Source organism: Miniopterus natalensis, chromosome 12 (assembly GCF_054644295.1).
Source record: "Miniopterus natalensis isolate mMinNat1 chromosome 12, mMinNat1.hap1, whole genome shotgun sequence".
In the NCBI taxonomy this organism is placed as follows: Eukaryota; Metazoa; Chordata; class Mammalia; order Chiroptera; family Miniopteridae; genus Miniopterus; species Miniopterus natalensis.
Genome location: NC_142092.1, coordinates 63,203,968 through 63,221,518, shown reverse-complemented (window position 1 = coordinate 63,221,518; position 17,551 = coordinate 63,203,968).

Genomic DNA, 17,551 nt, shown 5'->3' with positions numbered 1-17,551 from the left:
CTATTTTGTTTTTATTCTGAGATAATTTTAGACTTACAGAAGAGTTGCAAAAATAGTAAAGCTCTCATACACCCTTCACCCAGCTCCCTCTTATGTCAGTATCTTACATTACCAGAAGACATTGTCAAAACTAAGAAATTAACCTCAATACAACAGTACTCGCTCCAGTAGAGAGCTTACTAGGTTTCCCTAGTTTTTACACTACTGTCCTTTGTCTGCTCTAGGATACAATCCACAATCTCATATTGCATCTAGTGGTCCTGTCTCTATTGAATTCTCTAATCTCGTCAGTCTCCTAGTCTTTTCTTTTCTTTTGTGACCTTAATACTTTTAAAGAGTAACAGTCACTTTGCGGTTCATCCCTCAGTTTGGGTTTTCTTTTATTTTCTCAATTAGACAGAGGTTTTGCACTACTGGGAAGGAAACCACACAGGTGACTTGTCCCTGTTCAGTGTACATGTCCTTCACCTTTTTGCTAAGATTTATTCCTAGATATTTTACTCTTTGGATGCTGTCATAAATGAAACTTCAAGAAAAATGGCCTTTCCAGGAAAAATACGGGAACAGAAACATTTTTGTTTTTAGTAAGTCTTGAGTGAGGCTGACCTCTGAGCATGCAGGCAGGCTCGGATGAAATTTTCCATCTTTTAGCTTTTCCTTGGATACCTCTACCAAGAGCAGAGAACTGCACATGACACAGGCCGACAAGGCCCTTGTAATAACGCCCCCCCTTTTCCTACCCCCTTCTTTTGCTTGGGAACCAAACCTTGCTCAGTTATACTAAAGAATTCAGGAATCATTGTCTTAAATTAGAGACATTTATTTCAAGGCCCCAAGCCCTAAGACTTTTCCTAACCTTCTTTTCCCCAAAAGTACCCCTAATGACAAAAGGTGACGTTCAAGATTTGGGAAGAGGGTGTAAGATAAATGAACAAATATCATTCGTATTGCTATACACTAACAATGAACAATCCTAAAAGGAATTACAAAAAAAACAATTCCATCTACAATAGCATCCAAAAGGATCAAATATCTAGGGATACATTTAACTAAGGAAGTGGAAGACTTGTACACTGAAATCTACAAAACTTTGCTGAAATAAATTTTTAAAAGACTGAGTAAGTGGGTGGAAGATCCTGTGTTCATGGATTGCAAAACTTAATATTGCTGAGACTGCAATAAGGTCCAGAGTAAATTATGTATTCAACGCAATCTCCATTAAAATTAACAGTATTTTTTTAAGGAAAAGAAAAGCTGAGTTTCAAATTTATATGGAATTACTAAGGGCCCAGAATAGCCAAAATTGTATTTAAAAAAAACACAAATCTAGAGGATTTGAATTTTCAAAGCTTACTATAATGCTACAATAATCAAAACAGTGTGGCACTGGCATAGAATAAACATACATACAAGTGGGGTAGAATCTAGAGTCCAGTAATAAACCTAAACGCCTATGGTCAGTTGATTCTGGACAAGGGTGCAGAGTCCATTCAGTGAGGGAAAGAATAGTTTCTTTAACAAACAATGCTGACACAAGCAAATGTCTACATGGAAAGAATACATTTGGATTTCTACCTTACTCCATATAAAAAATCTACTCAAAATGTAACAAACAATTAAAAATAACCAGTTGCCTCCTTCCCCCTCCTCAAAACATAGAGATAAAATGACTAAATAATTTTAAAACATCTATTCTACAAATCAGAACTCTTAAGAAATGAAAAATAAAGCCATGAAGTTAAAACCTTAGTAGATAAGTTAAACAGAAGATTTGGCATAACTCAAGAGAAAGTTATTATAAGATAGTTCTGAGATTCATGCACAAAGAAGCGGGGATATAACATGAGAAACAAGGTAAAGGGACACAGCCGATAAAATAGAATGGATTTGTCTATAAGACACCCAGTTTTGCAATGAGACAAGACATCTCTCTAAAGCAGCCATACAGGAAAGCCACACATCTTACAAAGGAATAGCAAATGGTCTAAGAGTAGACTTTTCAACAATACAGATCAAAGGACATTGGCTAAGCAACTTCAAAGTACTGAGAAAAAAACAAATATACAGCAAATGTGTATACAAATGTGTATAATTGTGTACCTACTAATTTCTCTTTCAGGGGAGAGAATGAAATAGAAAGCTAGTCAGATAGACATAAATGAAGTGTTAACTACCAACAGGTGTCACTAAATCAATGCCTAAAGGATTAACTGCAGGAAGAAGAAAAACTGTTTCCAAAGGAAGGCATGAGGTATGAGGAGAAAACACGCATGATCTGTATAAAACAATAATTATAATAATAACTAATTTGTGAGTTAGAACAAAGGACCCAAACTCACACAGATGAAATCACATAACTCAGGGATCGAACACCAGGTTTATAGTAATCCTAGATTCTTGAATTCTCAGTGCCAGTTCAGATACTGACTGGCTTTGGGCTTCGTTTACTATGCATAATACATTTTTGAGGGTAACCATTCAGTGACTAGAGATAAAAAATGAAAGAATAGAGAAAAAGAAGCTTGGAAAAATAGGAAAAAATTACAACATAAATTGAGTGTATACAAAGATAGCAGTGCTCACAATACGTGTAAACAATTTAAATTCATAGGCTTCAAGGTAGTGAATGTTAGATTGGATTTTTAAAAAGCTGTATGAACTGGCCAGTTAGTTCAGTTGGTTAGAGCATGGTGCTAATAAAAAGTTGTATGTTCTATATAAATGACATACTTAAAACATAAGGACAATGCAATTATGAAAATAAAAGGGTGAAAAATATTAATCCAAAGAAGGCTAAGTAATTTTATTAATAGCAGATAAAAGGCACCTTAAAATAATAAGCATCTTGGGTAAAAAAAAGATTACTATGCAGTGATGCAGGATTTCCCTTACCAGGAAACTATTCCAATATAAAGTTGTACCCACCTAATAAAATAGTGTAGGAATGCACAAATAATAATATTTGGCAGAAACAGAGAAAATGGACAAAAGTTAAACTTTTAATTATTGTGGAGGATTTTAATAATTTTCTCACTATATGTATAAACAGAAAAAAGGAAAGATATAAAAGATTTGAACAACAAAATCTATAAAACTGATTTAATGAAAATAAAACAATGGGTAATGTTCCCACAGGGCTGGGCACTGTTTTAAATGTTAACTAATTCGCCCGGCCAGACGTGGCTCAGCGGTTGAGCGTTGACCTAGGGTCCAGGCGATCGGGGTTCGATTCCCAGTCAGGGCACATGCCCGGGTTGCGGGCTCGATCCCCGGTCAGGGGCGTGCAGGAGGCAGCCGATCAGTGACTCTCTCATCATTGATGTTTCTAATCTCTCTCTCTCTCCCTCTCCTTTCCTCTCTCTGAAATCAATAAAGATATATTTACAAACAAACAAAATAAAACCAAAAAAACTTTAAAATAAATAAATATTAACTAATTCAATCCCCTCAACAACAGTATGAGATAGATACTAGTATCACTCCCAATCTACAGCTGCTTAAACTGAGGCATGAAACATTTAATTTATCTGCCCAGGTTTCTTGGTTTCTACTGACACAGCTGGTGGCAGAGTTGAGATGACACCCAGAACTGCAGTGCTAGAATCTGCATTCTTAATTGTTCTAGACATTTGCATGCTAACCATACATCCAGCATTAGAGAATACACATCTTTTTTCAAACCAAATGTACACCATATACATACTAGATTATAAAGCAATACTTAACAGGTCTCATATAGCACATGTCCTTTGACTACAATGAACAACTGTGTTAGTAACAAATATCAGTATTACCCAAAACATCACATGAGTTTGGGAATTAAAAAGTCTTAAACACACAAAAAAGATATAATGGAGAAATTTTATTAAAGTAAAAGTATCACTGTAGAAAAAGCACTAACCTATCAAAACTCTGGTAAAAACAGTATTTTAAGGGACATGTTAGCCTCCAATAATCATATAAAAGAGAAATGTCTATAGATCAATAATACATGCATCTAACAAGTTAGAAAATAACAAGTGAGATGAAAGAAAATAGAATTCATGAGTTAAGTAAATAATAATGATATGAATAGAAAGGAATGAAATTTAAGCAGAGGGAAAAACTGTCAACAAAATTAAGAGGGGATTTGTTGAAAATGGGTGGTGTAGGAGGGAGAAGGGGGGCTAACCACCTAACGGTCAGAGCAGGAGAAGCTGTCGCATTGCAAGTGACCTGCAGGGACAGTTTGTCAGGGCAAAGAACCCAGGATTCCCAAGGAACATATGTGCTCCCGTCACAAGCAGGGCCAAGCAGGGTCTTGGTGGTCCTGTCCAGCAGGTCCGCACGAACAAACAAGAAGAGCTCAGCCGAAAGAGACTGGTGGTGCACCTTTGAAGGCCCGTGAAATGAGGGCAGGTCCCCACAGACCTCCCAGAATAGAGCTGGAGAGGCCTGGGGCTGAGGAAACCACAGAGGAAGGGTGTTCAACATGGAACCTCTGAGGAGTGCGGAAAGACCCTCAAGAGAAAAACAAAAGGCAAACATTAAAACGGTTGTAATCCCCCACTAAAACTGGAGGGCGACAGATGAGTTAGGCATGAGAAGCAGCTAGTCTCCTGGCCGTTGCACTTTACCCAGAGGGGAGAAAGACAGAAGCTAGCTAACAGGAGGTATGAGGCACTACTCAGGGGAGGTGAGATCGTCCTGTAGAAGAGAATGCCCAAGGACCTCAGGGGCGTAAGGTCGATCCCCCTGTCTTACTACAGTCCCTTTCGGGTGGCATGGGTCTCACATCATTGTTCACCAGGCACACAGGCTGATGGAGGCTCTGTCTCCATACAATGTCCAAAAGACATTGTCCTTGTAGAAGCACTGCACTGCACCATCCTATGGGCCTTGACGGTCCCATCTTTACAAAGGAAATTATGTTATGGTGCAGGAAAAAGAACACTAGATCAGCCTTTCTCAAACTCTGTGTGTGTGTGTGTGTGTGTGTGTGTATCTCAGATTAGACAATTTTAAATTTCAGGTTTTTCCCCTCCAACATGCATTTCAGACCACGCACTTTTGCAAAGACCAGAATACAAGTAACTCCCAATATTTTGTGGTGTTGTTTCTATGGTCAGCGTACTCCCCTGAGACTGTCTGGGTGACCCACGGGACAGGCCCTGCTCAAATAGCATCTTTTATGTTTAGATGTTTAATTCTGAGATGTGACCATAAGCATCTTCTTGCTTGAAGGCAACATGACCACTAGAGGGAAGCAGCTGCCAGACTGAACCTTTTCTTTGCACCATGGACAAGTGAATCTCTCTGGGTCAGACTCTAAGAGTTTGAGCAAAATACCCAGTTTTATCAGGGATCCTGGAGTGAAGGAAGCTGATTTTGGTCAAGCTCTTTCCCTGAGGTTGAGCAAATCGCTTTCAGGCTCTGTGTCTCCTGGTCCTCTCGGCACTCAGAACAGTGCCTAAGGGGATGATGGCCTTTTCCTTTTCTTCCGTTTTTTTTCTTACCCATCCTAGTATCTCTTTTGTAAGGCCCTTCAGTCTTTGTTTTTAAAACTAACTATGGAGCAATGGCTGCTTCATGGGCCCAGGGCTGAACTTATCTGTCCAGCCAGTGTGTACTCCAGCATTCAGGGCACAGATCTCTCTTCTCCAAGCCGTAGGGGACTTTTCTATACACTAAAGCTAACCCCCAGGCCCCCTTTGGGGAGAGAAACAGATCACAATCAGCTGAGCCAGGGACCTTAATAAATATGGATGTCTTTATTTAAATAAACAAGCAATTCTTGGGATGTAAATATAAACAGAAACATACTTCACAATTAGAGATGAATGACGAGTGAATGAGTCAGTAGAGGGTGGATTAAAACTGTAGGTCTGTAATCAGAAAATCCAAATCCCAGCTCCCTCCCTAATTATTGATATCTGGTAAGTTATTGAGTCTCTTTGAGCTTCAGCTTTTTCATCTGTACAAAGGGAGTGGCAATACCTGTACTTCAAAGTTGAGTAAAATCATGGATGCACAAAGCCAGGTACATGAGAGCCCCTAAACGTTCACCTTAAGTAAAAGAAGGGGAAGGAAGAGCAGATGCTGTGGGTCTACCATCTGGGCCAGTGGGATAAATGAGAGCTTTGCAGCATATCAAATCCCAGCCCTGCTACCAACGGGCTGTCACCTTGGACGTGTCACTAACCCAGACTGAACCTCAGTTTCTTATGTGGAAACCAAAGGTACACATGGCTACCTGTGGTGAGATCTAAGGGAGACAGACGATAGGGGATGTGAAGTACCTGGCATCAAATCTGCTGCTACCAAACTGATGTTCAATATCAGACACATTTTCCAAATTTCAAAATGCCTGTCAATAATATCACCATCAATCTTGCAAAGTAGCCATTCCCATTCCCATTTTACAGACTAAGAAACTGAGGATCCGAGAGTTTAGTGACTAGCCCAGCAGCAGAGTTTGAACAGAGACAGTGTCTGGTCTCTGACAGGATTATTTCCTTGATCTAATGGCTGGGATGTGCTGACTCTTGCTACCTGCTGGATTGCAGGGGCTCTGCCTCTGCAGTCCCTCCCCAAACATTACTGAGCACCTATTTCCTTGGCCCATCCTTTTTCCTCTAGTGTCTGCAGTGGCTATTTACACCCACTAGATGGCGTCAGTATCCTAGCTTTGGTTTACTTTGATCTGTGCGAATTAAAAATTTACCTTCTACATCAACAGACCTAAATCTCTCCATAAATCCCAGCTTGTGTGACTCACATATTTGTAAAGATTTTTTTTTCTTTTACTATGTGAGGTGAACTCTGGAGGCTTAGTTATCTTGCTTTAAAATGCAGACCAACCCTCTATAAATTCTCTAGCTGAGGCCCCTCGATGGCCATGAGCAATCACAGTGCTATGTGTATCTCTGCTCCAGGGTGAACTGGAAATTACTAGCAGCTTTTTCTCTGAGTGTACAGGATCGATGGGCCTGAGAGAGCCCACCAGCACTCCCTGGCTTCTGCTTGCTGTTCTGTGAAAGGAGACACAGTATACAGGCTAAGCTCACAGCTGACGCAAGAATAGAACAGGATATCCCAGGAAATCTGATGACTCCCTTACCCAAATTCTTTCCCTTCTAGCCTGTCATAAATGCCCATAATACCATCATTGGTTAAGGCATTGCACCCCTTTTTATTATAATAACAGCAATAATAACCAACCTCTGTATAGTCTTGTATCATTTACAAAGCATGTCTCTCAATTATTTTATTTAACAAGATCAGGGTTACTTACTCCATTTCATGGAGGAGAAATTGAGAACAAGACAGTACATGAATCCCTAAGAACCTATAAGCTGTTCAACTAAAATGCTAAGACTTGAACCTAAGACTTCTGATAGGTGTCCTACTCTCTTGTAACCATATGAGACAATAACCTGTAACTCATCCTAAGCAGTACATTGATAATGACGGTTTGACTGCTACTCTTTTTATTTTCTAATTGTCTCTGAATTTTACCTCTCCCACAAATTCAGAGTCCCTGGAGGGAGAAATCAACCCTCCCTCTCTCCCTTCTCCTTCACTCCCTCTCTCCCTGACACCCTCCCATCTTGCAGTCTAGTGCCCAGCCCAACAGTAAATGTTGTGGGAGGCAATGGAGAGAAGGCACAGTCTGTGCTTCGTGTAGAGAACAGCAGGGCTGGAAGGGCTCACTGGGATTATCTCATCTAACCCCACTTTTATATAGAAGGAAACCGGCCAGGAAAGGAGGAGAAATGTTCCTATATGTGAAGCCATGGGCTTGTCTCAAATGCCCTACTTTTCATTAAAGCTGGTCTACACCTTGGTAGCCATTAGCTTGGAAACTAGATTCATGCCAACTGCATTGCCCTTAAAAGAGTGTCTAAGTTTCCCACTAATGCCGCTGTGTCCTCTGCCCCCCATATATATAAAATAACCAAATAAACTGTGTGCTGCAAAAGCCCCTGTCACAACTTTCTTACTTTAGGGTCAGGATAAAGCAAGTTCACCAGCAGTCTGAGCTGTAATTGGCCTTTTTAGTTTTTACTGGTCTCATGCCCTCCCTTTGTCTTAAGGAATCTCAGTGGATCAAGGTCACCCTGCTCCCTGCCTGACTGCCCCGTGGAGCAGACCATCCTCGAGGACAAGAACACAATCTCAGAAATCCCTGTAACCCCAGATGCTAGTACAGGTTTTGGCAAGGAGTAAACAATCAATAATTAATTGCTGAACGAGTTACACTGCATTGAATTGGACCTATAAATTACAAACCAGCTCCCTGGTCACGGATCATCAGGGTTTTAAAATCCAGATGGATATGGAAGAGGGACATATCACAGATATTTAAGGTTTAAGATATACTGAGACTTTGGAGGTTTAACAAGCACTTTCCTTACTCTGTCCTCAAGGTCCTCACAGTTTAATTGGTCAGATGAAGGCAGGTGTATTTAAGCTTCACAGATTCTGGTAATGTATATGAAATAATCCAGTCAGAGAAAGACACATACTGTATGATCTCACTTACATGTGGAACCTAATGAACAAAATAAACTGACGAACAAGAGAGAAAAAGAGGCGTGAATACATGGGACAGACTGACAGCTGTCACAGGGGCAGGGTAGGGCAGGGAGGGGGGATGGACTGGATGAAAGAAGGTGAAGAGATTAGTCAAAGGACATATATGCATAGCCCATGGACACTGACAACAGTGTGGCGATGGCCAGGGGGCAGGGGCGGGGGTGAGGGCAGGGGGGAGGTGAGCAAAGGGGGAGAAGGTGGGGACATCTGTGATAGTGTCAACAATAAAAATAAACTTTATATATATAAAACCACTATGTGGAAAAATAAGTCATCATGAGTTCTAAAGACGGCAGAACTCATAGGGACTACAACAAATCAGGGGACACCACCTGTAGGAGGGTGGGTGGCCCCAGGCCTGGAATGGAGAGCATGAAGGAACCCTCCAGCAGGATGAGTGTCATGTGGCTCAGGAATCTCAGTGACAAGCAGGCCTGCCTAGAGTTCTGGCTCCATGGATGTAGAGGTCCATCATTCTCAGAGGGACAAGGGGCTTTACGGTCCTCTAGTTCCACCTTCCATTTGACAGTTAAGGAGCCTGAGGACCAGAGAGAGGAGGTGACTTGGCCACCGTTCCCCAGCTAGTGAGTGACAGAGCTGGAATCAGAGCCCAGGTCTCCTGACTTCCATCTAGCCCAGTGCTCTTTTCACCACAGTTTCTGGATAATCCACTGTGCACCTGGCGATGCTTTTCTTGCAGAATCCAGCCACTATTTCGCTTTCTCCACATGGCAGGCAGCCAACGGCCTTGACCTTCTCCATGTTACCGTTTTGCCCTCTGCAGAATGGGATATTAAAGTATTCACTCGGGGTATGGGTCATGGGGTCCCGCCAATAAATATCTGGGAATTGCTCTGAGCTATTTGGGCCAGAGGGATCCCAGAAATGGGAGATCCCAGTGGCGGTGGTGGAGGTGGTATCTGAGCCCCTTCTGAGGTCTTGCCTTTACTCTGCAGAATTAAAGAGATGGTTTAAGTGATAAACTATTCCTCATGAGCCGCATTTGTGTTGAAAGTACAGCACGAGTTCCCTGGGCGCTTCCTCTCGCACAACCACAGCTATGTGACAATCCTCCCGGGGCTCGGAGATGGAACTTCGGTTAAATGCGTGGAATTTATTCCTACCCCTTTTCTTAATTACGGCTTTATTTTTATTTCTCTGGCGTTCTCTTGGGGAGGGGTTGGAGAGGAGAGGAAAAGGAAGGAAGGAGGCAGGGAAATATGTTATAGATTCATGGAGTTGGGTTTTTTTGTTTTGTTTTTGAGCTGCTCGCTGTCAGCAGAATAGAGGGATTTAACAGATCTTGCAGAGATGCAAACCTTGTTCCAACAGAGCTGGGGCTCAGAAGGCGTATAACAAATACAATGAAAACATAACTTAGGTGAGGGCAATTATTATTTGATTAATAAATCCCCTAGGCTTATACACAAAGACTGTCCATTTTATTCACCATTTAATTTAATAAACAAAGGGGAGTGGACATTCAGGGTAAGAGGACTATGTAGTCATGCTGAGGGTGTTTCAGCAAATTGCCGTGAAATAATCAACTCCCTTCTGCAGGTTGGTCGTGCAGGCCCTCCCCCTGCATCCAGCCTGGCATCTCCAAACACCGTAAACCATACACCTACTCCCTCTCTTGCTATGTCCCTTGCTTGTTCCAGATCCAGTTCCGAACAGGGCCCCTGAACATGCATGCCTGTGTGCCAGTTTGGGGAGTATCCCTCAATATTCAGAGCTCCTTCAAAGTGTATAAATAATGGGGGCGAGCACATTTCCTTACCTTTGCTCTTCCACCTTCCTCCCCTCTTCCACCACCTTCTGTTCTGTATCATCTTTCCCCCCTTCTCCCCCCTCTCCTTAGTTTCCCTTTTCATCATGATCGTCATGCCATATGTGCTAGGACATTTAATAGTCTACGGAGCAAGGGAGTGAAAAGAAAATGGACTTTGGGGAGATATTTGACTTGTGAATCCTGGCCTTGGTTGTGTGGGAAACGGAGCAAATCCTGAAACTACACAAGACTCTTGATTTTTTTCACACCCACAAATTGGGGGAAATAATCACTTGTCCAAAGGCTTCTTGTAAGGGCAGCCTGAGACGGTGAGTTAAAACAGCACAGTGCAATCCGGACAGAATGAACACTAGACAAATGTGAGTTTCTGCAGTCTCCTTTGATCCTGGGCTCAAATGGTGGGGGATGGGAGCTCTGTCTCATCTAAGCATATTCATGGAGCATATGCATGGCCCTGGGGGACTTCCAAGGGGACATCCCTCCAGGTGCTTCCATCACCCCTCTCCGCCCTTGAACCCCTTTCTGCCATTAAACCATGTGACCAAGGAGGTGGTTAGCATGATGTTTAAGAAGATAGGCTAAGGAGTGTAAGACAATGGGGATGGAGCCTGGGCTGCTCCACTGACCTGCTCTGTGATGTTGGACAAATGATGCAAACATTACCTAAGTTCCAGTTTTCATGTCCACAAAAGTGGTGGTGATAATACCTACCTTGTATATTACATATATATACCTTTGTGGTAAGATGCTAGCCAGTGGGAAGTCCCTCAAATGATATCTGGCACACAGTACATTTGGCTACTACTATTTTTCCAAGAGTGGCCCTGAGAGGGTAGACACTTAGCACCATGGGCCCTTAATGAAGTAAGAGGACACGGTGGGCTGGTGTAGACCATGCTTTCCTCCTGCCTGGGTTGTGTTCCACCCCTCTCCCTCATCGGTTACTGATCAGCATTGCACACACTCTTCTGGCCCTGCTCCAAGGTCACCTGCTTTGTGAAGCCTTCCCTATTCCATCTCCTTCCTCCTGTCTCCCTCTAGGAGTGGCCATCTGCTCCTCTGAGCAGCTGGAACACTGTGCGCCCTCTTCTGTGTCCTTAGGCACTGTCACAGTGGTGCCTTAGAGTGTATACTCAGGGTTCATTTTTCATGCTAGGACATGAGCTCTGAGAGGGCATAGATCATAGCTTTTACCTCGTTCTACCTCTCCCAGCCCAGGTTCACTTATTCAGTGCTCTTGAAATAAACAGATTGGCCTACCAGGTACAACTCACGTGTACAGTATAGCGATTTTCTGAACTATGTGAGATTCTTGATATGAAAGGAGGGTTGTAAGCAATGCGATGTGATGAACCTTAGGAAATGATTTGCCTTCTTTGAAATGTCCAGTGAGATATTTTAGACAGTTGGTTTGGACTTACCCCATTCCACCATTCAGAATAAAGGATGATCACTTACTTGTATTAACTCCTGTTTAATACTTAAATGGCAAAGGGATATTCCTAAGGAGACAACAGGGGAGACTTGCTCCTGCCCTGAATGAATGATTGAAGTTGTCAAAGTAGCCCAATGTTGAGTGCTGTCAAAGGACAGAGTGAATTGAAAACACCTACAACTCAAAAACTCAGTGACTGAAAGGGTAGAGAGGCCTGTGTTGGTCATAAATGGCTTCCACAAAGTTCGAGTGCTGACTTGAACCCTACTTGAACTAGCTGGATTCTGGTGCAGTCACTCCTCAGAGAAGGATTTCTTAAAGGCTTCGGGTTGCTCCCACTTCTTGTCAAAGAGTGAGCCAATTTTTATGTCTGTTTATTGCTTCGTAGCCCAGCTGGACCCCAGAAGGACGGGGCTGTTGTGACCATGGAAAATAACACACATGCACACAGACACCAAAATGAAGCCAGAGATCTTCTGGAGGCTCAGATAAACATTTAGTCTCGTAAATAAATACATTATCAGACCACACAAAGCACTTCCTACCCAGCCTCTTCCTCAGAAGTCACAGTCCAAATAGCCTCTTTAATTTGTCCAGGTTCAAGCCATCAAGATGCATTTATTGATTACCTACTGGGTGACGAATCCCAAGCCACATAATGTAAGAGACACAGTGGCAGAAGACATGGTGCCTGGCTTTTTCTAAGAATTTGGAATTGTAGATGTAAAGGCAAAATGCACAAGCTTAAATCAATGAGCCCAAAATGCAAACAAGGTTGAATCCTAACTTGTGATATATTGGGAAATGGGTTGCAAGGTAAGACGTCTAAGTCCTAGAGCTGCTACCAACTTGCCAGGCGACCATTCACTCACTCATTTAATAAACAAACAAGCACTTACTATGGATCGGGTACTGTGCTAGATTCTGAGGCTATCTTGAACATATCATTTTATTTGTCTGTTCATTCACTAATCCACCAAACAGTTAATGATCATATAGTAGATGAGGCTTTGTGTTGGGTGCTGAGGAAGGGGAAAAGATACAGTCCCTGCCCCCTGTGGGTCAGACTGCTCATCAGTATAACAATGCATGTTGGGGGGGAGGCAGGAGGCGAGTGGGTGGATTCATTGGTCTCTTGTGTTCTTTCTGCCAAAAAAACATGCTAAGCAGTGGATTGAAGGACTTTGTGGTTCATTCACTAAGTGTCAGGTCAAGAAGATGGATGGTCATTTGTAAAACTGGAATAAGCCACTGGACTGTGAATTTCAGAGTTTTGGATGGGGATCCCCGGAGAGCCCCCAGGCACGGTACTTACATGCCTATGTCTTCCCTGAAGAATGCAATTCAGTTCTCTCATCCCTGCCTGCGTATACATTTCTTTTGCCACGTGGACAGTTTTATTTGCTCCACATAACAATCTTATGAAGTCAGGGGTTTAATGTCCTCTTTTCAAAGATAAAGAAACAGGGGCCACCAGTGGTTGAATTTATGTACTAGCATCTGTGAAGAACAGAGATCTCCAACCGCCCAGTCCGGGTGGTGCTTCTGCAGCAGCCACAGCATTTATTCACTTGGTGGTTGTGCTTGGAGGGCCACCTACAGCCTGGGCATTTGGCAAAGTCCTGGGGGAAGTCATGAAGACCAGGCAGTGATCTCAAGGACTTTACAGTCAGTTCTCCCGCTGCTGCTCAGAATTAACAGGAACTCACACTGCTTTGTGGCTTATAGTATAGTTTTCATGCAATTTAAAGTATGAGCTACTAGATCATAAGCTGATCACTGCAGTCAGGTACCAGGGTAGGATAAACAGCACTCGATAAACAACATTTTCCTATCTCTGTATCAAATCAATAGATATCAGCAGCACTGTACGTAACGTTATTCCTATTTGTTGACAATGAAATGGAGATTCCGAAATACTCCAAATTAAACAGAAGACCTAGAATTTAGTCCTAAATCACATGTCAACCAGCATTTTGTTATATTCATTCCTTAGACAATACTTCATTTCACTGTGCTATACGTAGGGCCCGGGAGAGTGCTTTACCTAGACTAGCAATTCATCTAGTTGCTGTAGGATGAGTGGATTGGACATGGATTAATTTTATATGTGAATGGGCTACACATTTAGCTTCTAACATCTATCAATAAGTCTAAGAAATAGCTTTTGTCCTAGACAGAGGATCACCATGAGAGTTTTAGATATGGGGTAGGAGTGAGAAGGAAGAAAAGAGTGAAAGATGAAAGAATAATACGGAAAGATCAAGGGCCGTGGGGTCGGATGGCCTTGGGCTTGATCTTAGCGTTGCCACTTGTGAATACCTTCGGGCAGGCATTTTAACTGTCGGGTCTTATGGGGCGGATAAGAGCATGAAGGCCAATAACACATGGTGAGCATTTAGCACACTGCCTCATCTACAATAAATACGCAATAAACTGCAGTTCTTTATGTTAACATTACAGGCTGGAAGAACTACAGGGGAAAAGGCAGAGTGATAAGGAAAAACAGTACATATTTTGGGGGAACTTCGAGGAGGATGACGTACATGCGTAAGGACCTAGGACAAGGTGAAGATGAGAGAGTCATGCCATTCTAAGGGGTTAGGATCTATCCTGTTGCTACCACAAGTCTACAACCAGTTGGGTCTTTTCTGAACACATGTGGGGTCAGGCAGGAGGAGTCTATGCACAGAGAGATGTTGAGAAGCTGCAGAAAACGGGAGTAGCAGTCCCAAAGCTCCCTTCCTCGGGAGGGACTTGCCATTAAGTAACATCGGATGGCAAAAGCGCCTGGTGCCCAACTGTACAAACCTGAACCCCTCTGAGCCTCTCCAAGACACAAATCTCCATCCGCTGCGTGGTTGGGAAATGATATATACATATATTTTATGATGGATTAGCCTTTTTGGACTGTGGCCACACCATAGAGGGTTTTCTAATCTATTTTGAGTTCTAATTGATTACAGCATTTGGAAAAATGTACAGCAAATTGCTCCGTTAATCAAGGTAAATCAAGCTGATGTCATAGATGCTAAATATATGTTTTTGCAGTAATACTATTTACGTGGCGGGAACAGAGGCTGCTGTCAGTGTTTCCATTCGACAGCCCTGCCTTCGAAAAAGGAGATCATGGCTTATCTCTGAAAGCACTTGGTGGTTCATCTTCAAGGCTAGGTCCCCAGGTCCTTCTCCCCACAGCTAAAGGGGTCTCAGGAGAGTCTGCCCTAAGTTCAGACTAAGAGGCAGTGGGAAAGAGGCTGCATCAAAGGCTAGGGAGACGGGAGAGGTATCAAAGGCAGATGATTTTAAGAAGCCAGGAGGACCCTGGAATATCACACATCTTGACTGACAAGGGAACTGGGAGATCAGCAGATAACTCTGCTGAGATAATGGTCACAGGATGGAGGAAGATCCAAAGACCATCTTATCATCCTGGTCGTACCCCCGAAGCACAGAGATAGGAAAGAATTTGTTAGATCACAGAGCTGAGATTCAAAATTAGGTGTCCTGACTCCTCATGCAGTGCTCTTTCTAGATGATAAAAAACAGACATTACTATGTTGCTCTTTTATTTCTCCCCCTTTTTTCTCGCTCTCCCTCCTCATGTTCACCGTGATCCCTGATGCTCGCTAAGCACTTGATAATATTATAACCATGTGAGGTTAACTTTCCTTCCCTTCTCATTTTTAAAATGAAGACATGGGACTGAAATAACGGAAGTAACTTGACCAAGGAAAGTCCTCTAACGAGCAGCCATCCTCATTAAAACTTGAGAATATCTAACTCCTATGAGTGTGTACCCAAACACCATGCTAAACATTATCATCAATGTCTCATCATGTGTGCACACCTTTTTTAACTACTATTTTAACACGATGCTGTGCTTACACAGCATTTTAATCTTCACAGCAATGCTCAGAGACATAGATGATTACTCTCTTGCAACTGGAGATAAAATAACTTAGGGAAGGCCACACCATTTGGAGGTTTCATAACCAGGCATAGAATCCAAAGATATTCCTGTGCATCTACATATGGTAACGGGTACGCATGCAATAACGGAGAGAAGGAACGGAACTGTCTCAGCTCTGTCCTTGAACCACTGTATCCTGATCTGGACCAAGTTCATTTTCCTCTCTGGGTCTCAGGCAGCACATATGTACCATGAAGGTACTGAGGCTCCTGTCACGCTCCTTGTGATTCTAAGAGAAAAATCACTGGCAACAGCACAAGAGCAAGAGCACACGTGCAGAACTTTTAAGACCACTAAAAATGATTGGAAAAAAATTGGGGGTATAAAAAAGAGGATCAGAAAATTCATCCTCAGGTCAGTGTTGGAAGGCAGTTTATGGCCTGGGTGGTGCCCCATCATGGCCAGATCAAAAGCAGGGCAGTGATGCAATCGGCTGTTTGTATACAGATGCTGGCCTCCAGCTTCCCACATGGGAACATCTGCTGGGGACAACCGCTTGACAAATAAGCAGGCAATTAGGTAGTAGATGCTTCTGTGCCAAGAACATGAGACCACCAGCAGCGGGGAGGCCACAGCAGGGGGAAGAAGGCCAGGCTGCGGAAGATGCTCTGATGTTCATGTGAGGGTCAGACTATCAGAGGCAGAAGAAGGGGGTGAGGTCAGGGTCGGGGTTCAGCCGAGGATCACCGGCTGCTGGTCTGGGGGCATGGCGTCGTGACTCTGCCTTTGCTACAGATTATAATCACCTGCAGATCTGAAATATCCCGATGCCCAGGCTGTAGCCCAAAACGGTCCCATCGGGCAGAGGCAGCAGCGTATCCCAGGGTCATGCAGGTAATTACAATGTGCAGCTGAGGGTGAAAAGCAATGGCCAGAGGCTCCAAATTTAACCACTAGGGCTGGTGACACAAAGACAGTGGGCTGCACAAACCTATCATCTTTATTCCACAGTCTCTCTCGGGAGTAACTCCACATGTGCCTTCTGAGTTTATCAAATCCCCATTTCAGCGGTTTAGGACTCAAACAAAGTCCATCTCCTCAGTGGAACAAATGCAAAGGACTTCTGTCTCTGCTACTAACTGATCTTAAACAAGTTGGCTCTCTTTCCAGGATTCCATGACCCTATCTGTTGTCCGCTAGAGTCATTTGTTGGGAAGTAAAATGTCGTTATGCATAATTAAGAGTTTAGAACAGGCCTGGAACATAACAGTGCTCAATAAATGTAGGTTGAACTTCAATCTGACTCACAAAATAAAAAGAGGAAAACTTTGAGCGAGTCAGTATGGGCATTTTTCCTGATGCTATTCTCAGCCAATCTATCACCAGTCTTGCAGATACTGTGCCCCAAATATTTCTTTTTAAATTATTAGTATATACATTTATTTTTATACTTTTTTATAAGTTTCAGGGATACAATTCTATAATACATCATCTGTATATTGTATTGTGTTCACCACCCCAAGTCATGTCTCCTTCCATCACCACTTATCCCCCTTTTGCCCTCTCCTACCTCCCCCCACCCCCCAAAAAGTTTCTTAAGCCTGTTTTTTCTCTCTCCAGCCTCACTGCTAGTGTTCATTTTTACCATCCCCCACCTGAAGCAGTGCAACAGCCAAGAGCTAAGAGCTCTATACCTCCGGCCTAGTAGCCTTGGATCTGTTCCCTGTACCACAGACAGAGGAATTCACAATAAACAAATACCAACCTCAGCTCAAAAACTTCCAGGGATTCCCTTCTGCCCACAGGACAAAGAATAAGCTCTTTAATTTAGCAT